The sequence below is a fragment of the Grampus griseus genome, assembly GCF_964374135.1.
Source record: "Grampus griseus genome assembly, chromosome: 4".
Taxonomy (NCBI): Eukaryota; Metazoa; Chordata; class Mammalia; order Artiodactyla; family Delphinidae; genus Grampus; species Grampus griseus.
In genome coordinates, this window is record NC_138997.1 from 30,073,341 (window position 1) to 30,101,284 (window position 27,944).

At 38.9% G+C, this 27,944-nt stretch overlaps 1 protein-coding gene across 5 annotated transcripts in view; it reads left to right on the forward strand.

The window, feature by feature from the left end:
- The window catches only part of FHIP1A (FHF complex subunit HOOK interacting protein 1A), a 271,128-nt gene that overhangs the window by 65,542 nt on the left and 177,642 nt on the right, over positions 1 to 27,944 (forward strand). For 3 of the 5 annotated variants that reach the window (XM_082652863.1, XM_082652866.1, XM_082652867.1), the window contains exon 2: positions 13,233 to 13,359. The gene's annotated coding sequence lies outside the window, so the exon portion shown is untranslated. Of the gene's footprint in view, positions 1 to 8,136; positions 8,200 to 13,232; positions 13,360 to 27,944 lie in introns of all 5 variants that reach the window. The other 2 variants (XM_082652865.1, XM_082652864.1) reach the window with 1 other exon arrangement.

Consider the following 27,944-nt stretch of genomic DNA (forward strand, 5'->3'; position numbering starts at 1 on the left):
GAGATAAACAACAATACAACAACTGAAATGAAAACTACACGATAAGGAACCAATAGCAGAATAACTGAGGCAGAAGAACGGAAGACAGAATGGTGAAATTCACTGTTGTGGAGCAGAAGAAAGAAAAAAGAATGAAAAGAAATGAAGACAGCCTAAGAGACCTCTGGGACAGCATTAAACGTAACAACATTCACATGATAGTGGTCCCAGAAGGAGAAGAGAGAGAGGCAGGACCCGAGAAAATATTTGAAGAGATTATAGTCGAAAACTTCCTTAACATGGGAAAGGAAATAGCTACCCAAGTCCAGGAAGTGCAGAGAGTCCCATGCAGGTTAAACCCAAGGAGAAACACGCTGAGACACATAGTAATCAACTTGGCAAAAATTAAGGACAAAGAAATATTATTGAAAGCAGCAAGGGAAAAACTTTTGACAGACAGCGTACAAGGGAACTCCCATAAGGTTAACAGCTGATTTCTCAGCAGAAACTCTATATGCCAGAAGGGAGTGGCATGACATATTTAAAATGATGAAAGGGAGGAACCTACAACCAAGATTACTCGGCAAGGATCTCATTCAGATTCTATGGAGAAATGAAAACCTTTACAGACAAGCAAAAGCTAAGAGAATTCAGCACCATCCAACCAGCTTTACAACAAATGCTAAAGGAACTTCTCTAAGTGGGAAACACAAGAGAAGAAAAGGACCTACAAAAGAAACCCAAAACAATTAAGAAAATGGAAACAGGAACATACATATTGATAATTACCTTAAATGTGAATGGATTAAATGCTCCAGCCAAAAGACACAGGCTTGCTGAATGGATACAAAAACAAGACCCATATATATGCTGTCTACAAGAGACCCACTTCAGATCTAGGAACACATACAGACTGAGAGTGAGGGGATGGAAAAAGATATTCCATGCAAATGGAAATCAAAAGAAAGCTGGAGTAGCAATACTCATATCAGATAAAGTAGACTTTAAAATAATGAATGTCACAATAGACAAGGAAGAAAACTACATAATGATCAAGGGATCAATCCAAGAAGAAGATATAAGAATTAGAAATATATATGCACCCAACATAGGAGCACCTGAATGCATAAGGCAACTGCTAACAGCTGTAAAAGAGGAAATCGACAGTAACACAGTAATAGCGGGGGAATTTAACACCTCACTTACACCAATGGACAGATCAACCAAGTAGAAAATTAATAAGGAAACACAAGCTTTAAATAACACAATAGACTAGATGGATTTAATTGATATCTATAGGACATTCCATGCGAAAACAGCAGGTTACACTTTTCTTCTCAAGTGTGCACAGAGCATTCTCCAGGATAGATCACATCTTCGGTCACAAATCAAGCCTCAGTAAATTTAAGAAATTTGAAATCATATCAAGTATCTTTTCTAACCACAATGCTATGAGAATAGAAATCAGTTACAGGGAAAAAGACATAAAAAACACAAACAAATGGAGGCTAAACAATACGTTACTAAGTAACCAAGAGATCACTGAAGAAATCAAAGAGGAAATCAAAAAATACCTAGAGACAAATGACAATGAAAACACGACGATCCAAAACCTATGGGATGCAGCAAAAGCAGTTCTAAGAGGGAGGTTTATAGCAATACAAGCCTACCTTATGAAACAAGAAAAATTTTAAATAAACAATCTAACCTTACACCTAAAGGAACTAGAGAAAGAAGAAAAAACAAAACCCAAAGTTAGCAGAAGGAAGGAAACATAAAGATCAGAGAGGAAATAAATGAAATAGAAACAAAGAAAACAATAGCAAAGATCAATAAAACTAAAAGCTCGTTCTCTGAGAAGATAAACAAAATTGATAAACCATTAGCCAGATTCATCAAGAAAAAAAGGGAGAGGACTCAATCAATAACATTAGAAATGAAAAAGGAGAAGTTACAACACACACCACAGAAATACAAAGCATCCTAAGAGACTACTACAAGCAACTCTATGCCAATAAAATGAACAACCTGGAAGAAATGGACAAATTCTTAGAAAGACATAACCTCCCAAGACAGAACAAGGAAGAAATAGAAAATATGAACAGACCAATCACAAGTAATGACATTGAAACTGTGATTAAAAATCTTCCAACAAACAAAAGTCCAGGACCAGATGGCTTCACAAGTGAATTCTATCAAACATGTAGAGAAGAGCTAAGACCCATCCTTCTCAAACTCTTCCAAAAAATTGCAGAGGAAGGAACACTCCCAAACTCATTCTATGAAGACACCATCACCCTGATACCAAAGCCAAAGACACTACAAAGAAGAAAATTACGGGCCAATATCACTGATGAATATAGATGCAAAAATCCTCAACAAAATACTAGCAAATAGAACCCAACAACATATTTAAAGGATCATACACCACGATCAAGTGGGATTTATCCAAGGGATGCAAGGATTCTTCAATATATGCAAATCAATCAATGTGATACAACATATTAACAAATTGAAGATTAAAAACTGTATGATCATCTCAATAGATGCAGAAAAAGCTTTTGACAAAATTCAACACCCATTTATGATAAAAACTCCCCAGAAATTGGGCTTAGAGGGTACCTACCTCAACATAATAAAAGCCACATACGACAAACCGACCACAAACATCATTCTCAATGGTGAAAAACTGAAAGCATTTCCTCTAAGATCAGGAATGAGACAAGGATGTCGACTCTCACCGCTATTATTCAACATAGTTTCGGAAGTCCTATCCACGGCAATTAGAGAAGAAAAAGAAATAAAAGGAATACAAATTGGAATAGAAGAAGTAAAACTGTCACTGTTTGCAGATGATGTGATACTATACATAGAGAATCCTAAAGATGCCACCAGAAAACTACGAGAGGTAATCAATGAATTTGGTAAAATTGCAGGATACAAAATTAATGCACAGAAATCTCTTGCATTCCTATAGACTAATGATGAAAATCTGAAAGGGAAATTAAGGAAACACTCCCATTTACCATTGTAACAAAAAGAATAAAATACCGAGGAATAAACCTAACTAGGGAGACAAAAGACCTGTATGCAGAAAATTATATGACACTGATGAAAGAAATTAAAGATGATACCAAGAGATGCAAATATATACCATGTTCTTGGATTGGAAGAATCAATATTGTGAAAATGACTCTACTACCCAAAGCAATCTACAGATTCAGTGCAATCCCTATCTAATTACCAATGCCATTTTTTACGGAACTAGAACAAAAAATCTTAAAATTTGTATGGAGACACAAAAGACCCCGAATAGCCAAAGCAGTGTTGAGGGCAAAAAGTGGAGCTGGAGGAATCAGACTCCCTGACTTCAGACTATACTACAAAACTACAGTAATCAAGACAATATGGTACTGGCACAAAAACTGAAATGTAGATCAATGGAACAAGATAGAAAGCCCAGAGATAAACCCACGCACATATGGTCAACTGATCTATGACAAAGGAGGCAAGGATATACAGTGGAGAGAAGACAGTCTCTTCAGTAAGTGGTGCTGGGAAAACTGGACAGCTACATGTAAAAGAATGAAATTAGAATACTCCTTCACACCATACATAAAAATAATCTCCAAATGGATTTGAAACCTAAATGTAATACCGGACGCTATACAACTCTTAGAGGAAAATATAGGAAGAACACTCTTTGACATAAATCACAGAAAGATCTTTTTGACCCACCTCCTAGAGTAATGGAAATAAAACCAAAAATAAACAAATGAGACCTAATGAAACTTAAAAGCCTTTGCAAAGCAACGGAAAGTACAAAGAAGAAAAAATTCAACCCTCAGTTTGAGAGAAAATATTTGCAAACGAATTAACGGACAAAGGATTAATCTCCAAAATATATAAATAGCTCATGCAGCTCAATGTTAAAAATCCAAACAATCCAGTCCAAAAATGGGCAGAAGGCATAAATAGACATTTCTCCAAAGAAGACATACAGATGGCCAAGAAGCACTTGAAAAGCTGCTCAACATCACTAATTATTAGCGAAATGCAAATCAAAACTACAATGAGGTATCACCTCACACCAGTTCAAATGGGCATCATCAGAAAATCTACAAACAACAAATGCTGGAGAGGGTGTGGAGAAAAGGGAACCCTCTTGCACTGTTGGTGGGAATGTAAATTGATACAGCCACTATGGAGAACAGTATCTCAGTTCCTTACAAAACTAAGAATAGAATTACCATATGACCCAGCAATCCCTACTGGGCATATAGCCAGAGAAAACCATAATTCAAAAAGACACATGCACTCCAATGTTCACTGCAGCACTGTTTACAATAGCCAGGTCATGAAGGCAACCTAAATGCCCATCTACAGATGAATGGATAAAGAAGATGTGGCACATATATATAATGGAATATTACTCAGCCATAAAAAGTAACGAAATTGGGTCATTTGTAGACATGGATGAATCTAGAGACTTCCTACAGAGTGAAGTAAGTCAGAAAGAGAAAAACAAATATTTTATGTTAATGCATGTATGTGGAACTGAGAAAAATGGTACAGATGAACTGGTTTGCTGGGCAGAAATTGATACTCAGATGTAGAGAACAAATGTATGGACACCAAGGGGGGAAAGCGGCGGGGGTTGGGGATGGTGGTGTGATGAATTGGGAGATTGGGATTGACATGTATACACTGATGTGTATAAAATGGATAACTAATAAGGACCTGCTGAATAAAAAATTAAAATAAAATTCAAAAATTAAAAAAAATTAGATTCACCATAATCTTTTATGGCTTCCCCCCCCCCCACATTATGTTAGTGAGAATCAAGGGAATTGTTGAATGTAGTTGTAGGTCATTCATCTTCATTGCTGTAGGGTATTCCATTGTATAAATATAACATTATTTATCCATTCTACCACTGATGGATATTTGGATTGTTTTGTATTTTGTACTATTAAAAATATTACCGCCATGAAAAAAAAAAGAAAGAAAAAGTGGGTTCCCACTAGTATCAGTTTGTAGATTTAAATTAATTAAAATGAAATAAAATTAAACTTTCAGTTCCGTAGTCGCTGACACCACATCCCAAGTTCCAGTTACCATGTATGGCTAGCGGTGACTGTGTTGGACAAGTGTAGGGCTGGAGATTATCTCTTTGGGCTCCAAAGCCAGTCTATGGGCGCCATCTTCTGATTCTTTTGCTTACCTTGTAAAGGGACATCTACTTTCAATGGAGTCACTAACTTGCACTTTCGTATTCATAAGATATATGAGCATTTTCTGTGGCCTAAAATCACCTGTCATTTGTTTTAAGGGTTAGGGGTAGGGAATTGGAAGTTTGACTTGGGTTTCAGTCCCAGCTCTGCCAGTGAATGATTTTACTTCATCTCTTTAAGCTTCAGCTTTCTTGTCTATAAAATGGGTGTTCATTCATTTATTCATTTGTTCATTCCCTCATTCAACAAATATTAAGTAGTTTCTGTGTGCCAGGCCTAGCAGATGAAACTCCTGCTCTTAATGGAGATGAAACTCCTTCTCTTAATGGAGCTTACATTCTACTGGGGGAGATGGAATGTAAATTAATAGAAGTGAAATATAATATATGCTAGATGGTGACAGTTGCTACAAACAGAAATAGAACAGGGTCAGGGAATGAGTGACAAGATCGGAAGGTGTTTCCTGTCTGTTTTACATGGGGTAGACAGTAGACAGGGAGGGCCTTTGTGTGGAGGTGCTGTGTCGGCAGAGGCGTACATGGAGAGAGGAAGGATAGAGGAGGCAATCTGGGGATGGAGGATCTCCGGGAACAGCAGGTCTGGCAGGAGCGGCACAGTCCTGGAGGGGGAGCAGTGAGGAGAGCGGGAGTACAGTGGGTGAGGGCCCGTGCAGCCATGGTGCCAAAACATACCTTGCGGGGCTGCTTAGAGGATGGAGTGAGATGACGTTTGTGTGCTTTGTACACATTAAAAGAATAATACGCCATAACAAGTGAGGATTGTTTTAGGAATGCAGGAGGGTTCAGTAGTATGAAATTTATTAAAGATATTCATCATCTTGTTAAATGTAAATAGAAAAAATCATATGATCATTTTTATACAAAAAGACATCTGATAAAATTCAGTATCATTATTGATTTTTTAAAAAAACCGTCAAAATATAGTAGGAAAGTATTCTTAGTAAAATATGTCTTTCTCAATCTAAAAACCATCTCAGGCTTAATAGGAAATTTGAGACCATTAAAGCCAGAAACAAAATAAGAATGTCCACTATTTTCACTCTTTATTAATGGTGTTTTGGAATCACAAGTTAATGTAGGTGGTCAACAGAAAGAAAATAAAGTTATAAAGGTATAAAAGCTAGTCATATATTCCTATCATTTCCAAATAAATGATAGGAATATATGACTAGAATACCCAAGAGAATCAAGTGAAAAACTAATTATAAAGAATAAGACAATTTATGAGATAATTTATAAATGTGCCTGGATACCAAAGTAATATGTCAGCATTCATAGCTTTCATATATACTAACAACTAGTTTGAATGTAGTGGAAGAAAAAAGTTACCATAAAAAGGATAAAATACCTAAGAATAAACTTATAAAATATGTATGATGTGTGTGAAGGAGTTTAAAAATGCTCCTGAGGGATACAAAAAAGATATGAAAAGGCCTGTCGTATTCTTGGATATAAAGATGCCAGTTCTCCTTAAATTAATGTGTATGTTTAATGTAATTCCAATAAAAATAACAACAGGACTTTGGGGGAGCTAAACAACCTTATTCTATGCTCACATGGAAAAATAAGTAAGCATGAATAGGTAGGCCAATTCTGAAAAAGAGATTAAAACATACTATAAGGCTACAATAATTGAAACATTTGTGTTACCAAATATCAAGTTAATTGGAGAAAGATGCTGTGTTCAGTAAACAGTGGTGGGATAACCAGGTGGCCATCTGGACGGGGGAAAGAAAAAGCTATTTAGAGCAATATCTTAAGTGTTACGCCAAAATTGATCTATATGAAACAGAAATTTTAAAAATAAAGTATATTATAGAAGAAAACATGGGAAAGTTATTTTATAATCTTGGAGTGTATATGGCCTTTCTAAGTAAGACAGAAAAGAGAGAAGCCGTAAGAGATTGATAAACTTGATTACATTAAATAACTAACAGAAAAAATCCTGCATAAGGGAAGACAAAGAACAAGAAAATGGGGAAAAAATTTTGCTCCTCATATCACAAAGGGACTGATTTCCCTAATAAAGAGCTTCTACAAATCTATAAGAAAAAGTCCAACAACCCAGTAGAAAAGTGGACAAAGGATATAGTCTACAGAAAGAGAGATAACAGTGTCTTTTAAACATATGAAGAAGATGCTTAACTCTGCTCATTATAAGAGATAGTCACATTAGAACTAAACCGAGGTACCGTTCATCACTATTAGATGGGCAAAGATTAAGAAGTTCTGTAACCTACTCTGTAGAGATAATGAGTGCAAAACAATAGTCTCTTTAGTGGGCAGTTTGGCAAAATCTCATACCTTTGACTAGGAGCTCCAGTTCTAGAAATTTATCCTAGGTACAAATATTGAGTACATTCCTCTAGATATACATACATTCATATATACTATGAATGTATCCTACATATACATACATATTACATTCATGAGAAAATGATTTATGTACAGAGATACTTATGTAGTAATGTTTATAAAATGACTAAAGATTGGAAACAACCAAAATGTTCATCCATGGGAGACTGAATTAGTACATTGTGTTACTGTACTGCTGTACATTAGAAAACTGTGCAGTCATAAAAAGATACCAGTGAATCTCTTTATGTGTCATTTCCAATATATGTTGTTTGGTGAAAAATGCAAGGTACAGAACAGTGTATGTGATATGTTTAGTTGTTAAAAAATGTTTTCTTGTTTATGAATAGATACAGGCTCTGGGGAGTATAATTTGAATTTGAATACATCCTACCCCTTCTCAAAAAAAAATTGTAGTTAGCACAGTGCCTTGCACTTAGCACTTATTACTTGGTGGTGGTGGTTGTTATTTTCATTGTAATCACAGGGTCCTTTACCTCAAGAGTTGATTTTTTTTTTTTAAGATTTATTATTTATTTATTTTTTAGGCTGTGCCGGGTCTTAGTTGCAGTACGCGGGATCTTCGTTGTGGTGCGGGATCTTTCGTTGTGGTGAGCGGGTTTCTCTCTAGTTGTGGCGTGTGGGTTTCTCTTCTCTATTTGTGGGATACAGGCTCCAGGGCATGTGGGCTCTCTAGTTTACAGCACGCAGGCTCTAGTTGAGGTGCATGAGCTCAGTAGTTGTGGTGAACGGGTTTAGTTGCCCTGTGGCATGTGGGATCTTAGTTCCCTGACCAGGGATCTAACCCTGTGTCCCCTGCATTGCAAGACAGATTCTTTACAACTGGACCACCAGGGAAGTCCCAAGAGTTGATTTTTAACAGTTGGGTCTGGAAGAGGAAGCCAATCTCACTATAAATGCTGCTTAATGGATGCCATGTTATTCATCAAAAATGCTATATGTGCTTCCTGAAGGATGCTTCTTGGAGAATGTCAGTACAGGTTCTGCAAACAGAAGATGTCAAATAAGATTGGGAAACGTTGTATATATTAAACAAAACTAAGTGGGCTTCTTTCCTGTAGGCCTTCTTCGAGCCTTTATACACATGATGCGCTTTGTGAATGTTCAAGAGGGATATTTTAGAATGTCGCATTTTCCAAATCTGCTTGATTACACAACCTTAAACAACAATGACCACTACATTTTTTTCTTTAAGAAACATCTTAGGAATAGTTGTTACATTGGGAAATAGCACTTAATACTTAGATTTTGATTTTGTTAATCTTCGTTATTCATTTTTTTTTTTTTTTTTTTTAAACGCGGGCCTCTCACTGTTGTGGCCTCTCTCGTTGCAGAGCACAGGCTCCGGACGCGCAGGCTCAGTGGCCATGGCTCACGGGCCCAGCCGCTCTGCGGCATGTGGGATCTTCCCAGACCGGGGCACGAACCTGCGTCCCCTGCATTGGCAGGCGGACTCTCAACCACTGTGCCACCAGGGAAGCCCCGTTGTTTATTTTGATCAGTCAGTATCCTTGATTCATTTCTGAGATGGCTGTAGTCTGTCTCTGTCTGCTCTTCCTCCTCGGTGATGTGCTGTAGCTCACTCATTTGTTTCATGGTTGGGACCTTCCCAAGGTGATCCAAATTACACTGTATTTCTTGGGTGAAGAAGAGAATCTATATAATTAATGTAAAATCTCAGGGATTGATTGGATGGAAACTGGAGGTTGAAGCTTCATTTGGTTCCACTTTTCCCAAAGCTTTAAAAGCTTTGCTGTTTGAGGGAAATGAAATAGACTTAATGGGTAGATAGTTGAGGAATTGTGAGTTTAATGTGGAGAAGATCGCATCACCGTGGGTTGGAAGATATGGGTTCTACCTCTGTCTTCCCTAAAGTCACTTAGCTTCCCTGTGCTTTATTTTTATCATCTATAAAATTCAGGGACTGAGTTTAGATCCAACCATTTTAAGACTCTTGAGTTATTATTAATATTCTTTTTTAAAAATTAATTATTTTTTAAATTATTTATTTTTGGCTGTGTTGGGTCTTTGTTGCCACACGCAGGCTTGGGCTTTCTCTAGTTGCAGTGAGAGGGGGCTATTCTTCATTTGCAGTGTGTGGGCTTCTCATTGTTGTGTAGCACGCACTCTAGGCACTTGGGCTTTAGTAGTTGTGGCACGTGGGCTCAGTAGTTGTGGCTCATGTGCTTAGTTGCTCTGTGGCATGTGGGATCTTCCCGGACCAGGGCTCAAACCTGTGTCCCCTGCATCGGCAGGCGGATTCTTAACCACTGCGCCACCAGGGAAGTCCCTTATTAATATTAAGTGGAATAGTGAAGACTGTGGGCCTGGTAGAACATTTTGTTCTTCTCTGCAAGTTTCCACATAACCTGTCACAGTTCGGCTCTTTTGGAGAATGAAATTATTCAATAATTAACTCATCGTCAACTCCACGTATTTGAAAACTTGTAGTTGATTGATTGATTTGTTAATTACTCTCCAGGAAAGCACTTGATTATAACACGGGTCAGTTAATCCAGTGCTATGGAAAAATCCACACCTCCTGTAAAAACGCCCCTCTGCATTCATTTCGTCGATACAGAGAGAAATCTGTGATGTGGATATTAATTCTCTCTGCCCACAACACACAGTGTTCATTTGGCGGTTTGCTGTGCTTTTTGTGCACTCTTTGCCTGTTAACAGATTTATGCACTCAGCACAGTAGAGGTCTGAATTCACTGAATTTATGCCATCTGGAAATGAGGTTTAAATTTTGTTCCTCTGTTGAATTTAGGGATGTGACATAGCCACTGCCCAGAAGGATTCTGAGGCTGGATTTGGTTTTGCTGTGTGGAGATAGCACGTTTTGTTAGAAGGAAAGCACTTGCCTGGGCAGAGATTTGAGTGTGACTGAATTGTTAACTGCCAACTTCCCCACATTTTAGCAGGAGACATACTTTGTTTTTAAATGAGGTGATAATGAGAGAATTACCAAGACCCAGTGAATTTTAAGAGAGTCCTTTCCCTTTACTTGAGTTTTGTTTAACCTTGCTTTTGATGTCATTCTGTGCATCACTGTCAAGGGACTCAGCCTCCTTTGAAGTCTCAAAGCGTGGCTGCTAGCGGAATCACGATGGTAAAATATGAGTGGTTCTCAGTAAAGCCCTGACTGATACACAGGGAGGCATTATTACCTAACTAAAAGCATACGTGTGTGAGTGCCTACAATGTAGTGGAAGGGGAGAATGTATGTTAATGGACACTGAAGTGGGAGCAGTATTTCTCATGAATTAGAGATGCCCTTTCGTAATTCAAGAGTCACAGAATGAGAAAAGGCTTGAAATCACCTGAAAAGCATCTGGAAGCAATCTGTAATTCTTAAGAGGCGGTAGGAGAGCCTGTCTCTCTCCAGGACACGATGATAAAACAGTTCATATGGTATTATGGAAGAAGTAGAATTCTCTTGCTTGTAAGCCATTTTAAAACGGCTTGCGAATAAATGCCCGGAGATTTGATTATGAATTATACTGCAAGGTCCCAGGTGCTTTATAATTTTTTTTTTTTTTTTTTTTTTTGCGGTATGCGGGCCTCTCACTGTTGTGGCCTCTCCCATTGCGGAGCACAGGCTCTGGACGCACAGGCTCAGCGGCCATGGCTCACAGGCCCAGCCGCTCCGCAGCATGTGGGATCTTCCCAGACCGGGGCACAAACCCGTGTCCCCTGCTTCGGCAGGCAGACTTTCAACCACTGCGCCACCAGGGAAGCCCCCAGGTGCTTTATAATTGAGTAGAGTGAAGAGGGTGGATTTGAAGGTACTGACAAAATTTTAATAAGAAGAATTTGTTTATTTGCTTGTCAAATGTTATCCTTTGCTTCTCATGCCCCATACGCACTCTTTGGTGCCCAGGCATTACAACTGTGCCTAGTTTTGAAGCTTTAGGTCAAGTTGAGGTCCCTTCCTCCATTTTTTTCCCTTTCACAAAACATTTGTTATAAGAAAAGGTATTGCATTCCAAGTCTTTGAGACATCTATAGGTCAAACACACACACACACACACACACACACAAAACCTCTTACAGTGACTTATAGGGAACCATCCTTTAATATACAGGGCTGTTCCAGAAAAATTATTATGTTAGTGAGTGGTGCATCCTTGCTACGCAGAGATTTTGAAAAGACCTATTTGTTGTACTAGACTCTGACTTGAATTGCTCACCTTAACCCATCTAAAGTCGGGGAAATTTCACTTATAAATACTTCTAACTATATCAGAACAAGTTGCTTCTTGTTTCTTGCTTTGCGTAAGTGATCGTGATCATATGTAATTACAGCATTGTACTCTGTTTTTTCTTTCTTCTTTATGTGATAAATGGCGTTTTCTCACTTTATTAAAACTCAAAATTTTCTGACAGCTAACAAAATCGTGGTTAACTAAATTATGTCTTTTTGTCACATTTACTTAACTCTTCTTCCCCAGTTATTGGGCATTTAAATGGTTCCCATGCTTTAACTAAGTATAGTATTTATTGTTTTCTTAAAAATTGTTTTTTCTTGGTCATTGTCTCTAGCTTGCACCTGTTCTGATCTAGAATAGCGGCTTCTCATGGGGTTTGTTCAGCATTTGCATTAGCTTCTGCCTTTCATGCTCTAACCGCTTGGGGTTAGTCTCTTTGCTGTCCTTTCCGGGACACCTCTTCTCTGCACTGTTTATCTTAGGTGGGATAATTTCCCAGCCTTCTTTAAGCTTATGTTTTTCTGCCTGTACAGTAGGGATTAAGCCATGCATTTGTATTGTGAAACTTATCTTCCCAGTTAGGCCTGATGATATGAAATGTGCGTCTAAGACCAAAGTAAACTTTACCCATGGGATGGCAGAAACTAAACTTTCAACTCTCAGTGTTTGGATAGGTCAGAGGTACCAGGGAATATTTGGGGAGTATCACACTTTTAAAAAAGTAGGTTACGAAAGTTATTTGTGATCCTCTCCTTGCTATTTTATATTTTGTTGTCCTTATACTATGATGCTGCTGATGCATGGATATGGATTTATTTAGTTTCACATTTTTTTCTCTTCTAAAAGAAGTATATAATTACTTACCATCTCTTGGAGGACAGAAGAATCCTTCTCTACTTTCTGCTACCCAGTAGGAGTCTTTCATTTCTGGCTAGCATTCAGAATTCTAAGTAAAGATTTGATTTTTGCATATAACTTAAAAAATATAAAAAATATATATTTATTTATTTATTGGTCTGGCTGTGCTGGGTCTCAGCTGTGGCACGCAGGATCTTCGTTGCCCCTTGCGGGATCCTCATTGTAGCATGCTGGATCTTTAGTTGTGGCATGCAGGCTCCTAGCTGGGGCACCCGGGATCCAGCTCCCCGACCAGGGGTCAAACCCTGCCACCTCCCCACTCCCCCACGCCCCCTGCCACTGGGAGTGTGGACCCTCAACCGCTGGACTACCAGGGAGGTCCCTTGTTTATAACTTTTTTTTAATAATAAGTGCAATCTGAGGAGAACCCACTCAGTGCACAACAAATGGTGGTAAATATGAGGGAGAAAAACTGGAGAAATTTAGATTGGGTTTTTTTTGTGGTGTATCAATGATTCTGGGGCTTTTTTTTTTTTAATTCCTTTCTGTAGATTTTGGAAGTCTTCTTCTGGGCGTTGCCAGCAGTGCCAAGTGTTGGAGAAATCTTTTCTACCCCTCTGATAGAGTGAAGTGAGCAAACGCAACCTAGCAGAAGGCTCGTGAAGAGAGCACTCACAGGTAATGTCGTCTTTTCTTATTACTATTGAGATGTGTTCAGTAATGTTCAGTAATAAACTTAAAAAAAAGTAAGCCTACTTGAATTTACACATCCAAGTGTTGACAGAAGAAAAATGCACAACCTGGAAGTTTTGAGTTAAATTTTATTCGGGGACCTTACTGAGGACTATAGGCCAGGAGACAGCCTCTCAGATACCTCTGAGGAGCTGCTCCAGAGAGTTTAGGGAGGAGCCAGGATGCATAGGCGTATTGGGCTGGAACAAAAATGTAGTTGAACATCAAAAGATAACTGCTAATCACAAAAACAGACATTGCAAGTTAATGATTTTAATGCTTTTCTGTGTATGGGGAGATGTAAGAATCTGGGCTGAATGAAATTATTCCTTAGATATGCATCTTAACTATCTAGGGCCAGTATCCAAAGCACAAAATGCTTCCTGTTTTTCTCTATCCTGAATTCCCCTCAGGGCGTACCATCAGTGGTGGTGGGGTGGGATGCTGCAGCAGCTGATGGCTTGGTCCTTGTTTACTAGAATGGCAGCAACATTCTTTGTTTACTGGAATGGCAGGCAACATTGCCTGTCCACAGAGGTGAACATTATCTTGTTCAAAGCAGTGTTTCTGAGAGGCTACACTCTCTCCTCTTCTCAAAACATTTAAACATTTTTTCTTTGGGAACTGCATCTTGATCTTCTGGTAGCATTCTTTTAAACATCCTATTTTCTTTCTTTTTAAAAAAAAATAATAATTAATTTTTGGCTGTGTTGGGTCTTCGTTGCTGCACACGGGCTTTCTCTAGTTGCGGTGAGTGGGGACTACTCTTCGTTGTGGTGCACGGGCTTCTCATTGCGGTGGCTTCTCTTGTTGTGGAGCAGGGGCTCTAGGCACGCGGGCTCAGTAGTTGTGGCGCATGGGCTTAGTTGCCCCGCGGCATGTGGGATCTTCCCGGACCAGGGCTCGAACCCGTGTCTGCTGCATTGGCAGGCGGATTCTTAACCACTGTGCCACCAGGGAAGCCCCTATTTTCTTTCTTTTTAAACTACATTGGAGTATAGCCGATTAACAATGTTGTGATAGTTTCAGGTGCACAGCAAAGCGACTTGGCCATACATAAACATGTATCTAAACATCCTATTTTCTGTGGTGGCAAGTCTCAACCCTGTGAGGGTGTATTTGGGAAGTAATCTAAATGTCTTCAGAGCTACGGAATCTGGGGAGTTCTAATTTTGATCAGGAGCAATAACGTAATGAAACCAGTTTCTCTTTTTATAATTGTATATGTGTTTGAAGGCTTATACACTGTATTGAAAGTTAATTCTCGAAAGAGGTGACTCTAAGTTTCAAGCAATGGTAGTCTTGTTAAAATAAGTGATTAGACTTGTATTTTACAGAGAAGCATATGCTATTTATTTGTATATAAATGTTGGTATTCTTTCTTATTAAAATTGATCAATCAGTCTATCTGTCAGTATTGTAGAAAGGATTCCTGTGTTTATCAGGTTGAATAAGATGATATTTAACTTCCTCATAAGGTATACCTCTAAGGCACTGTAATTAGCATCTTATTAGAGGTGTGTTTTGCATTGTTTCTCAAAGCCTTGTTAGAGTGCTTGTTAAAAAGCACATTGAAAATACAAATTAGTAGGCCACCATCTAGTGTGTCAGAATCTGAATCAGAGTGCTAGGGGGAAGGGTTTGGGAATCTGCGTTTTACAAGTAAATACCACCCAAGATTGACACCCCCAATGCAATAAAAGCATAGTTGTACCTAATCTTTGTATTTTTGGTTTTAAAGGTGTTGTAATCACCTTAATTTTTGCTTTGAATAAAACAGTGCCAGTACTTTTAGTATACTGTTGTGACACAGGGTTATGTTCTCAAATAGCTTATTATTAGATCAAATTAAGAATGTAACTGAATAAAGCTATACTTTGAACTTTATGTCTAAATTCAAAATGGATATATTTTTCATTGGATGCAAATAGATAAATCTGTTTTTTAACCTCTAGATGCTGAATACTAAGTTTTTTGAAATATCTTTATGAAATATCTTCTTAATTTGCCAGTAAGTCGTACGTCAGATATTCAGATGGAGGGTAAAGAGTAACGGGGTAGTGTCGTGGTCCGAACGCGGGTTGGAAAAGAATTTCCAGACACAAGGCAGAATGTAAAGAAGATAGAATTTATTAGAGAGAAGGGTCACTGCCAGAACAGCGGGCTGACTTCCTAGTAGTCTGGGAGAGTCGAGCCCAAACATGTGCTATTGATCAGTTTTTATAGGCAGAAAATAAAAGAACGGTCCAAAGTGAAAATTTCGTTTACTGATTGGTTGAGGCACATATACCTTCCTTCTATAGGGTGGGAGTGGGACAGGGCAGATGCCTTTCCTTATTTGGGACAGGTCCCGTCGCCCAGGTGGGCTCAGGAATTTCGTAACCACCGCAACTTGGTGGGGAGGGCGATTAAGAGTCAGGTAGGGGGTGTGACGTTGAAACTTTTTCAGGCAGAGTCGTCCTTTGTCCTTGAAGCACCATTGTCCTTGGAGCACCAAAGGTAGGTATTAGAGGCCCCTGGAGTCTGTGCTATGCTACTCTAGCATCCAGTCAAGCATTTTTCAGTAAACATTGTGATGAAAGCTTTGCTGTGCAATTTATGGTTCAGACAGGTGAAATCCTTTCTTTATAGAGCTCTGAGATTTTATGAAGCTCTTTGAATACCCTACATGAAATGGAGTATTAACATCAAGTACTAGACTTTGATGCCATGTTATTTTCATTATCATGTGCATTCTTTAGTAACCCTTCCTATAAAGTTATTAATTTTACAGAATGTAAGCTTTGTGTATAAAATGTGTTATTTTTTAGATATTTTCAATTCTACAGATTATACCTTTACTTTCAAAGACATATATAATATTATAGCATTCTGTGCATGTTAATATTAAGAGATAATACACTTTATGTAAGATAAAAATGTGACTATAGATTTATAAGTTAAGTCTATTGCAAGAAAATATTTCATTAAGTTTATACTTAAAAAATTGTGTTAAAATACACAACACAAAATTTACCATTTTAACCATTTTTAAGTGTATAGTTCCAGTATTGTTAAGTATATTCACATTATTGTGCAACCAATTTCCAGAATGTTTTCATCTTGCAAAACTGAAATTCTCTACCTATTAAACAACTCCCCATTCTTCCCTCCCCCAGCGCCTGGCAACCACCATTCTACTTTCTGTCTCTATGAATTTAACTCTTCTAGATACCTCATGGAAGTGGATTCATACAGTGTTTGTCTTCCTGTGACAGGCTTATTTCACTTAGAGTAATGTCCTCAGGGTTCATCCATGTTGTAGAATGTGTTAGAATTTCCTCCCTTTTTAAGGCTGAATAATATTCCATTATACCCACACGCATGCACACACATACACACACACATAAATACACATACACACCACATTTCGTGCATCCATTCATTCATTGATGGACATTTGGGTTGCTTCAACCTTTTGGCTATTATGAATAATGCTACTTGTACATGGGTATATAAATATTTGTTTGAATTCCTGCTTTCAGCTATTTTGGGTATATATCTAGAAGTGGAATAGCTGGATCATATGGTAATTCTATTTTTAATTTTTTGAAGAACCACCATAATGTTTTCCACAGCAGCTACACCATTTTGTATTCCTACCAATAGTACACAAGCATTCCAGTTTCTCCATATCCTTACCAACACTGTTTTTTGTTTTGTTTTGTTTTTTGATAGTAGCCATCCTGATATCTCATGGTTTTGATTTGCATTTCCATAATGATTAGTAATGTTAAACATCTTTTCATATGCTTGTTAGCATATCTTCTTTGGAAAAATGTTTAGTCAGTGTCCTTTGCCCATGTTCTAATTGGATCATTTATCTTTTTGTTGTTGAGTTGTAGGAGTTCTTTACATATTCTGGATATTAACCCTTTATCAGATATATGGTTTACAAATATTTCCTCCCATTCTGTAGGCTGCCCTTTTACTCTGTTAATTATGTCCTTTGATGCACAGAAGTTTTAAATTTTGATGTAGTCCAATTTGTCTGTTTTCACTTTTGTTGTCTATGCTTTTGGTGTCTTATGCAGGAAATTATTACCAAGTCTAGTATCATGAAGCATTTCCCCTATGTTTTCTTCTAAGAGTTTCATAGTTTTAAGTCTTATTTTAGGTCTTTGATTCATTTTGAGTTACTTTTTGTATATGGTGTAGAGTAAAGGTCCAAATTCATTCCTTTGCATGTGCATATCTGGTTTTCCCAACACTACTTATTGCAGTGAAGTTTGTATTTTTAAAGACAGTTTAGGATAAGGAAAGGACAAACAGACAGTCATAATGTCACTGTTGGATCTATGTAGCAATTCCCATAAAGTCTCTTGCTTCTAATTAAGAATATATTTCAGAAACAAAACAGTATTGCATAGATTTGAAGCTCACCTTAGACTGAGATTTAATAATTGTAGGTAAGCATAGAGCCTGTGTTTAAGTTTTATGTTAGTTATTTGGTGGGCAATGACTTATATTTGGAATTTGATGATGGTAAACTCTGAGTTTTGGTCTTCAGGTAGGGGTGTGTGTGTGTGTCTGTGTGTCTGTCTGTTTGTGTCTGTGTCCTTTTATAGGGCTTGGCCAATGAGAGATCCTCTAATGTCTTAGGAAGCTTTAGTTTCAAGGCCAGAAGCAGAATCGACATTCTTATGATGAAGAATAGCCTGTAATGAATCCTGGGAAAAACCTAAGCCAGCTTGAACCATTCACCTGTCTGGGTAGCAGAAGTTACTTAGATCCTGTTTTTGCCTCTTAGCTCTAAATAGCAGTATATGTGTTGACAGAATGATATTTACACTGGCTTTGAAAAGGTCAAAAACCAGATATTGTGCCTTTGGAAGTCAGGTTATTTTGGGGAAGACAGGAGGGTGTTGGGAGTTGGGTGGGGAGAGTACAAAAGCAAATATATGTAACCAAGAGGAAAGCCTGGGCAAGGATACTTAGAAGGTAGAGGGAGAGCTTAGCTGGATGTAGGAGTAAAATGGATAACGAAAGGATCTAACACTTAGGTGTATTTCTTTGGAGGAAATGACAGCGGATACTAGAGGTAGCACAGTAAGAACCACAAGTGGAAAATGGGTTTGAAAAGAGGTGAAGACAATATGATGTAATATGTGCATGACAGTCCTGAGGAGATGCTGTCAGTGGAATTCATCGTTACGGATTTTGGATGTGTTCTCAGAACAGTGAGACAAATAGCAGGTAGACAGAGGCAATTACAGATATTCTGAGCTGTTGAGAGAATTCTGTATTTGAATGTAGTGTTTCAGGGCTAAGGGCTGTCTATATGAGAAAAGAGGAGCAGTTAGAGTAGCCTTGGAATGCTGTTCTTTCTAATGTAATACCAGAATGTCTGAGTCATACAGAATTGAGGTGGTGAGCGAGGAATGTTTCTCCGTGGCTTCCCTGGCTTTGTGTGGGACCAGTGGGAAACCATTTTCAAAAGTTGTTTTGAGTTAAAATTTAGCCTCAAGACTGTTTTGGGATGTTCTGAGTAAATAACACAAAAAAGAGACTTAAAAACGACTTCTCACAGTCAAATAATCAAACCAGCTGCCTAATGCTGTCATTCTGAAATTTGTTCATTCTGCACATACCTTTTCATAATTTTACGGATTTTAAAATCATGACCTGTCTCTACCTTGTTTTGTGAATTTAGTCTTTTTATTTATTCAGTCATTTTGGTCTCTTCTCATGTTCCCTGACCCTTATAATTTCACTCTAGCTTAGTCTGGGTCTTTTCCAGCTTTCTATGACTCTTCCAATTGACCAGAAGGGCTTAGAATACATGTATGAAATTTATATTTTGTCATGTTTTTCTATTTCACTTTCAGCCTCATTCCTGAAATACCCTGCCTTTTCTTTAAGGGTACAGGCTGCATTGAGTTGATGTACTCAGAGAAGAGTCTCTAATGACTGGTCCAGACCAGAGGTTTGCAAAGTGTGGTCCCCAGGTGAGCAGCAGCAGCCTCACCTGGACACTTGTTAGAAATGTGAATTCTTGGGCTGAATCAGAAACGCTGAGAGTAGAGCTCAAAAATTTGTATTAAACAAGCTCTCTGGATGATTCTGATGCGTTTTAGAGTTTGAGAACTGCTCTAGATGCTCTCGTTAGCTGTGTGCTGTTGTCCAAGCCATTCATTTTCTTTAGCCCTTGGTCTCCTGCTCAGGCAGATCAGGGCTTCCCAAATGTTGGTGTGCACGTGAATTGTCTGGTAAGCTTGTTTAAAAATTGTCAGAAAGTGGTACATTTTTCCTAACCACATACCCTGAGATTCTGACTCAGTGGTCTTGGATGACTCAGTTATCTGCTTTTCAGCAAGATTTCCAGAATAGTTCCCATATCTACGATCTGGACCAATGACTATCTCTGTTTCCTCTAAGCCCCAAAGTGATGTGATTTAAAGTGGCTTTTTTGTGTTCAGTAACTGAAGGCTTCGGGGCCAGAACTTTATTTTCAAAATGCAGTTTGCATTATTTTTCAGTGAAGCCATTATGTTCTGCTTTCTTTCCTTGAAAAATGTGATTCTTTCTTGGCTACTCAGATTACTGTAGGAGATTTTTCGCAGGCTTATCCTCATTGGTAAGGCAGTCCGCTCACTAAAAGAGCTCTCTGCGTCTTATAAACTTGGAGATTTCACTATGTGGTTCTTCTAGGTAATTTATAAAAAAAAAATTAGTAAACTGTAAATGCTGGTTCTTAGGGAATACTATTTTTTATTGAGATCTTTTTGTCCCTACCCTTGATTTCCAATCTCTAAGCTGATTCCCTGTGCACTGTGGTACGTCGCCCTTATCTCAATGTCATTCATGTTTTTGTTTCTTTAGTTTTTACGGTACAGCTTTATTAGAATTATTTTTTGTGAGTCTTCCTCTTGTCTCTGTGACTGCTCCTTCCCAGTCTGTTTCCCTCTGTCTATCCTTTGAATGTCGGTGTTCCCTAGGGACTGCCCGAGTTCTTTTCTCCACATCTCACTGGGTGCTGTCCCCTTGGGGCCTGCTTCTTCCTGTCTGCCAGGTCCTTGCTCAGATGTCTCCTTAGCACCACCCTTTATAAAGTAGCATCTGACACTCACAACTCTCCTCGGAGCTGTAGCCCCATGTCATCGGCTGCCTCCTGGATGCCCTGCAGGCAGATTAGGTTAGCATATCCGAGCTTGAACTCATCATTCTTCTCCCCTGGAATCTGCACTTCCTCTCGTGTTCTCCATCTTGGCGAATGGCATCACCATTACCCTTTACATGACTAATACTTATCCAGCATCTTCTACATGCCAGGTCCTGTTCTGAGAACTTCCATGTAACTCCTCACAAAATCCTTTGAGATAGACTTTACTGTTATTCCCACTATACAGATGCAGAAACTGAAGCAAATGGAGTTGAAGTAACTTTCCCAAGGTCACAAAACCATTATCTGGTAGAGATGGAATCCCAGAGCGAGGAATCTTTTTTTTTTTTCTTTTTTTTTTTGCGGTACGCGGGCCCCTCACTGTTGTGGCCTCTCCCGTTGCGGAGCACAGGCTCCGGACGCGCAGGCTCAGCAGCCATGGCTCACGGGCCCAGCCGCTCCGAGGCATGTGGGATCTTCCCGGACCGGGGCACGAACCCGTGTCCCCTGCATCGGCAGGCGGACTCTCAACCACTGCGCCACCAGGGAAGCCCCAGAGCGAGGAATCTTAATCATTGTGCTCTGCTGCCTTCCTTTCTCAGTAGCCCAAGCTAGACATCTAGGATTACCCTTCCCCTTTACCTGGACATCTGCTCAGTCCTCTCCAGTCCACCTACTTAGTCTCTCTTCAAAGCACACTTCCATTTCTCTGCATTCCATCGTAGGTATTCTCGTCCGGACCTCCTTCATTGTTTGCCCCCGCTGTTATAACGGTGTCCTCTTTCCATCCATTTCTTTATATTACTGCCAGAGTGTTATTCTTCCTAGCAGTAAATCTCATCATGACACTTGCCTGCATCTGCCAGACTCACCCTCCTCGACTGGTCCTCCAGTGTTGGGCAAACCCCCTATTATCTACTTCATTGTTGAGCAAGCCCCACCAATTTGGAGGAACAGGACAATTCCACCATTTGAAGAATCTCGCCACAAGGAAGAGAGCTGGGAAGAGTCTCTGCCTCTTTTGGTCCTTAGTTTCTATTTATTTTAATAAAAGAACAATACAAAAAAGTCCAGAGTCTAGTCTGGCCAGAGAGGGAGGGCCTCTGTAATTTTGGAGGCCCTAAGAAGAGTGCTCTCCCACTCCAGTTCTGTGCTCCAGCCGTAGTAAACGACTTGCACCCCCTGTAATATGTCACATTCTCTCTACTTCCTCTGGGCCTTTGCATACGCTCTTCCCTCTTCCTGGAGTACTCTTCCCTCACTGCCCCATTTGCCTGGCTAACACCTTCATCTCCATATTCAGGACTCAGCTTAGATTTCATTTCACCTGGAAAGGCTTGTCTGATCCATTTGCCTTCCAACCAACAGGTTGGGTTAAATGCTTCTTCTTATATGATGTCATAGCATGCCATTCTTTCCCTACCATATGACTCACCAAACTTTGTTTTAATTGTCTGTTTCGGTTGCTTCTTTTTGAGTGGTAACTAGAAGCTGCTACACAGCTTAGGATGATTTCCTCTTAAGTGGTCACAGACAGTTTTAGTAAGTAATTTGCAGAACAGTATGTCAGCACTTAAAGAAATGTATATATATAAAATGTGGATTTGAAAGGAGTCTTACCGCTTTTTGTTTCTAGCCACTTTACATAAAATTAGCAACTTTTTTGGATGTTTTAGGAGATTTAATTACAAGCATCTAAAAAATCTAAATAATTACTTTCATGAATCATTATTGAAATACATTTTCAAGGTATTTGCACTTGTTGATTTAAGAGTATACCTTCTTAAAGGCTCATTGAGATGTACCCTAGAATCTGCTGGTACGAGTATAAATTGCTAGAACATTGGCAATGATATTAAGAAATCTAAAATCTAAATTTTATAAATTAGATTATTTTTAGAATTTAATGACTGGGGAAAATGCTCAGGATGTAAAATTAAATGGAAGGAGAAGGAATCAAGATTTAATTTCAAGTCATTAAATTCTTAAAAAAAATCCAATTTTAATAGTTGTCCTTCATTCCATTATAGGGATGTCCCATATGTATTTAATCCTTCTCTTATTATTGAACACTTTGCTTGTACCCGTTTTTCACTCTTAGAAATAATCTTCAATGAAAGACTCAGTACATTTTTATATAACTTTGTTTAGATTTCTGTTTTTATTTTATTTTACTTTTATTTATTTATTTTCTGGCCATGCCACGTAGCATGTGGGATCTTATTTCCCCCACCAGGGATCGAACCCACGCCCCCTGTAATGGAAGTGCGGATTCTTAACCACTGGACCACCAGGGAAGTCCCTAGATTTCTGGGTTTTTATGATAGATTTATAAAAGAATGAGCGAAAGACATTAAAAATATAGATCTCTTATTTGTTGAAACCTTTTGCCAAGTGTGTGTATAAACACACATAATTATGCTTCCGACTTAGTAAGATTTATGAAATTATTAGAAAGTATAGAAAAAAGACTAGGAAGAAATATATTAAAGCTTTAAAAATAGTTTGTCTCGTGGTGGTGCTTTGAGGGATTTTTACTATCTTTATATTTTCTCTCTCTCTATATTGTTGGTTATATATTGCAATGGCTCTATATACCGCAATGGCTATATATTGTTTTTATGATTTGAAAATAAATTAATTCAAAAATAAAGAATATGCCTTCTGGGAATTCCCCTGCGGTCTAGTGGTCAGGATTCCACGCTTTCACTGCTGATGGCACGGATTCGATCCCTGGTCGGGGAACTAAGATCCTGAAAACTGTGCAGTGTGGCCAAAAAAAAAAAAGAATATGGTAAGCTTCTGCTTTGCTAGTTACAGTGTCAGCATCAAAGGAGAATTAAAAAAAAATTTTTTTGGCCACACCACTCAGCTTGTTGGATGTTAGTTCCCCGCCAGGGATTGAACCCATGCCCCCTGCAGTGAAAGCACCAAGTTCTAACCATTGGACTGCCAGGGAGCTCCCAAAGGAGACTTTTTTTTTTTTTTTTTTTTTTTGCGGTACGCGGGACTTTTACCGTTGTGGCCTCTCCTCTCCGGTTGCGGAGCACAGGCTCTGGACGCGCAGGCTCAGCGGCCATGGCTCACGGGCCCGGCCGCTCCACGGCATGTGGGACCTTCCTGGACCGGGGCACGAACCCGTGTCCCCTGCGTGGGCAGGCGGACTCTCAACCACTGCGCCACCAGGGAAGCCCCCAAAGGAGACATTTTAATGTTGATGTTTTATCAAAGAAGAATAAGCACATGGCAGATATATCCTATGAGGTTAGACATATTTTACTGCATTTGTTCAGAGATATTTTGTCCATTTTTCCTAGTAATTTAGACCTTGCCTAATGGAATCTAGTGAATTGAAATATACAAGGTTCTGGGTCTTTTTTTTCTTCTCAGTTGTATTTGTTGTAACTGTTAAAAACAAGAGTACCACATAGCTTAAATTCTCACATTCAGTAGCTGGATTGTAGTATAACCTTTAGATAGTCCTAGGGTCATTTTTAGCATGTCATCATTTCCAGGGTAATCCTGTTAATATATGAGGACATATTTGTTTCTAGAGGCAAAAGCTGAGAGGATTGTGGCACATGGGGGTTAATGTAACTGACCCTTAAGCAAGATAAGGTGTTCCAGTGACCTACTTCATATTCGTAGACTCTGTAGCCTGGGATAGATTAATTTTAGAGATGCATTCCAGAATGTTAGATGAAGAGAGAGAGTATGAAAAAACATGTTAAACAGAAACCAAAGTAGTATCAGTTAAAAAACACCAACTAAAACAAACTCCTAAATCAACGCTATGTAGTTGGGCATCTGAAGACCAAGGGATGGAAATGCAAGGTTTGGGCTGTGTTTAGAGCGGAAAGGGCAGATTTGCGGGAGCAGTTTTCCCCAGGCTATTGTGAATTCGCTTACTTTTCTAATGTAAAAACATACGTGGGGCTTCCCTGGTGGCGCAGTGGTTGAGAGTCCGCCTGCCGATGCAGGGGACACGGGTTCGTGCCCCGGTCCGGGAGGATCCCACATGCCGCGGAGCGGCTGGGCCCGTGAGCCATGGCCGCTGAGCCTGCGCGTCCGGAGCCTGTGCTCCACGATGGGAGAGGCCACAACAGTGAGAGGCCCGCATACCGCAAAAAAAAAAAAAAAAAAAAAAATGTGGACTGCCACAAGATTTTGCCTCTAATTCTGTTCTTCCTCCTTTGAGAAAATAATATTGATAGAAAGTTACCAAGACCCAAATCATAGTTTAAGTAAATCTGTATTTTGTTGAATATAATAGTATATGTATACTGTCTATATCTACTTGGAAAGTGGTAGTCTGAGGTGGAGCTTGGCAACCAAGGACCAAATCTGGCCTGCTGCATTTTTTTATGATCTACCAGCTAAGAATAGTTTATATATTTTTAAATGGTTGAAAAAAGACAAAGAAGAATATGTATATGTATTCTTCGAAGCCGAAAATATTTACTGTCTGGCCCTTTACGGAAAAAGTTTGCTAATCCTTGGTCTAAAGCAGTGGTTTCAATGTCTCAAGACATTTTTGATTGTCACAACCTGGGGGCGGGAGGGGGTGGAGGGGGTTGGAGGTGCTACTGGCAATCAGTAGGTAGAGGCCAGAGATACTGCTAAACATCCTCAGATGCACAGAATGGCCTCTCAAGACAAAGATTTAACTGATCCAAGATGTTGACAAAGACTCTTTCCTTCCCAAACTTTAGTTGGGCGCCTCCAAGCCTTCTTGTTTAGGCCTCACTCAGCCTTGGCCCCCATCCTGTCTTTGGCCTGCCTAGCCCAGTTTTAGCAAGATTCTGCTGAGTCAGTTTAGTGAACCCCAGCACCGCTAGCTTTCCATACCAGATCACCCTTCTTATCTGATCAAATTCCTTATCCCCCACCCTTGATGTCTGATCACCCTGGCCTGTGTTCAGCAAGACTCCTGTTAGGTCAGTTTGGTAAGAATCCCCCTACCCTTGATGTCTTAGTAATTTTCCATCTCTTGACCCCCTCACTCTGATTGTTAGTATAAGTTCCCAGCTGTCTTTGCAGTGTTTAGAGTTGAACCTGATCGCTCTCCCCTATTGCAACAGTCGACAGCCATTGCGATAATCCTGAATAAAATCTTCCTTACTGGTTTAGCAAGTGTCAGAATATTTTTTCTTTAAAAATATCAGTAGTGTAGAGGTTGAGAAACCCTGAGCTAAAATAATATTTGGTAACATTTGGTACGTGTATGAATTCAGGGACCACCTCTGCAAATGACTCTGCAGCAGTCCCCTTCCCTTGTGTTTGGTACTGGCTCTGTTCCCTGGGTATCCTTAAGAGTGAAATAAGATTGACTCTGTATAGGGGGATTTCATTATCAACCTCCCTTCCTCCCTAATATTTTTTAAATTGAATTATAATTGACATGCAATGTTAGTTTCAGGTGTACAACATAGTGGTTCGATATTTTTATATATTATGGAATGGTCACCAGGATAAGTCTAGTTACCATCTGTCACATACAGAGTTATTACAATATTATTGACTATATTCCCTGTGCTGTACCTTACATTCCTGTGACTCCCCAATATTTTTCTATCTGTTAGAATCTTCATTAAAATATGAAACCTTGCAATCTTCAAAGTAAGAAGCTAAAAGGCAAATGTATGAATTTGTTAAAATAGTTCAGGCCACACTGTAACTGCTCTCCAAGCCATAGCTATTAATAATAGTGTTTATTTTTCTTGGAGTTAATGACCTAATCTAGCCAAATATATTTTTAGGGAATTCAAGGAAATATGTTCAGACATTTCCAGAAAGAAAAGTCTAATTCTTTGAAATACCTTAAATCAGAGAAGGATAAATGAAATAGCCAGCAGTGTTAGATTATATATTTTTCAAATAGGTTACCCACCATAGCCACACTAGCATATCCCTTTATGTTTAAGGTATTTTTAGCTGACAAAAGTTGCCGAGGCACTGAAAAGGGCTGCTGTTGCCTGGGTACCTATCAGGGATGTTGGTTAAAATGGCACCTGGTTAAATACGTTTCACTGTGAAAACAATTTGCTGAGGAGCATGAGGACGAAGCTCCCTATGGGGTTTGGTTTTGGAGAGGACAGCAGAATACATGGAGTTTGAATTTTGGTGATACTAGCAGTACTAAAGGCAATGCAAACACCCAAATTTAGGTTAGTTGGCAGAATAATTTGGCCATTTATTTGGCCAAATAAGGGGCAGTTTTCCTTCATTTTGTTCAATAGATATGAGTTTGGGAGATTAGACATTTTTATAAGTATAGTTATGCTATTTAGATGTACAGAAACATTTCCAAATGAAATTTGCTTTACTAAAATGTCAAAGGAAATTCCTAAAGCCTTATCTTCCTATTTTATTGGCACTAACCTAAATTTTTTATATGTGCGTTTCTGATCAAGTCACCTGTGTTAATGTGTGTGTACACATATATAAAAGAATGTAATTATGGCATAGAAAACACATTTAGGAAAGAGATTATGGATTTCTTTTTCCAAATAAAAGTATAGCTCCTTTGTCTGAAAATAGTTTTCTTTAAGCATACCAGAAAATCTGAGCAGCATTCTGCCAGTAGCTTTTTTAAGAGATGAAACAGATGCTCCATTGATCCCTGATATGGTTATTTATGTGGCTGGTTTTCTACACGAAGGGAAAAAAGTTTGATTAATTACCATTAACTGTGACATATCCTGGGGGTAATGAATTTTGTGTGTGTGTGTCTATTTTCTCCCCTTTTCGAATAAATTGGTGGCTGTGTAATAGGTTCCGGTAAAGCAGTCTGCCAGAACACTTAGTGGAAAATAAATGCAGCCTCTACAGAAACATAGGATGGCAGTGTTGTCATGCACTTAGGTGGTGCCTGAGAGATGTGGTGTCCTGCCACTGTCTGCAGGATCTGCATCTTCAAGTCATTTTCTTGGGAGCGTGTGTTGGTCCTGGTGGTTGTCTGTGCATCCTGGAGGTGGCTACTTAGACTTGGAGCTACAGTCTGTTGCCATGAATACCAGTGGGAATTTGAAGCCCATCCAAGATTAAACCTGTGGCTTTGATTTCAGTAACTCCCACTCTTGACTCTTGTCGCTCAGGGTATCATTGCTGTGATTCATTAAATTAGTGCTTCCTAGTTTGGAGTAACAATGTAATTTGATGTGCTTCTGCAGATTTTTTTCTTATTTGATTTCTTCAGTACTATACAGTAGGTAGGCAGGTGTCAATTATGATAAAGTAAGTTTTAGTGACTTGTCCAAGGCCACTAAATAGTATGTGACAACCTGAAGCTCAAACCCAGGCCTTCTGTACCACATGCTTTTTTATACATTGTTGGATTTGATTTCCTAATATTTTGTTTAGGATTTTTGTGTCTATGTTCATGAGAGAT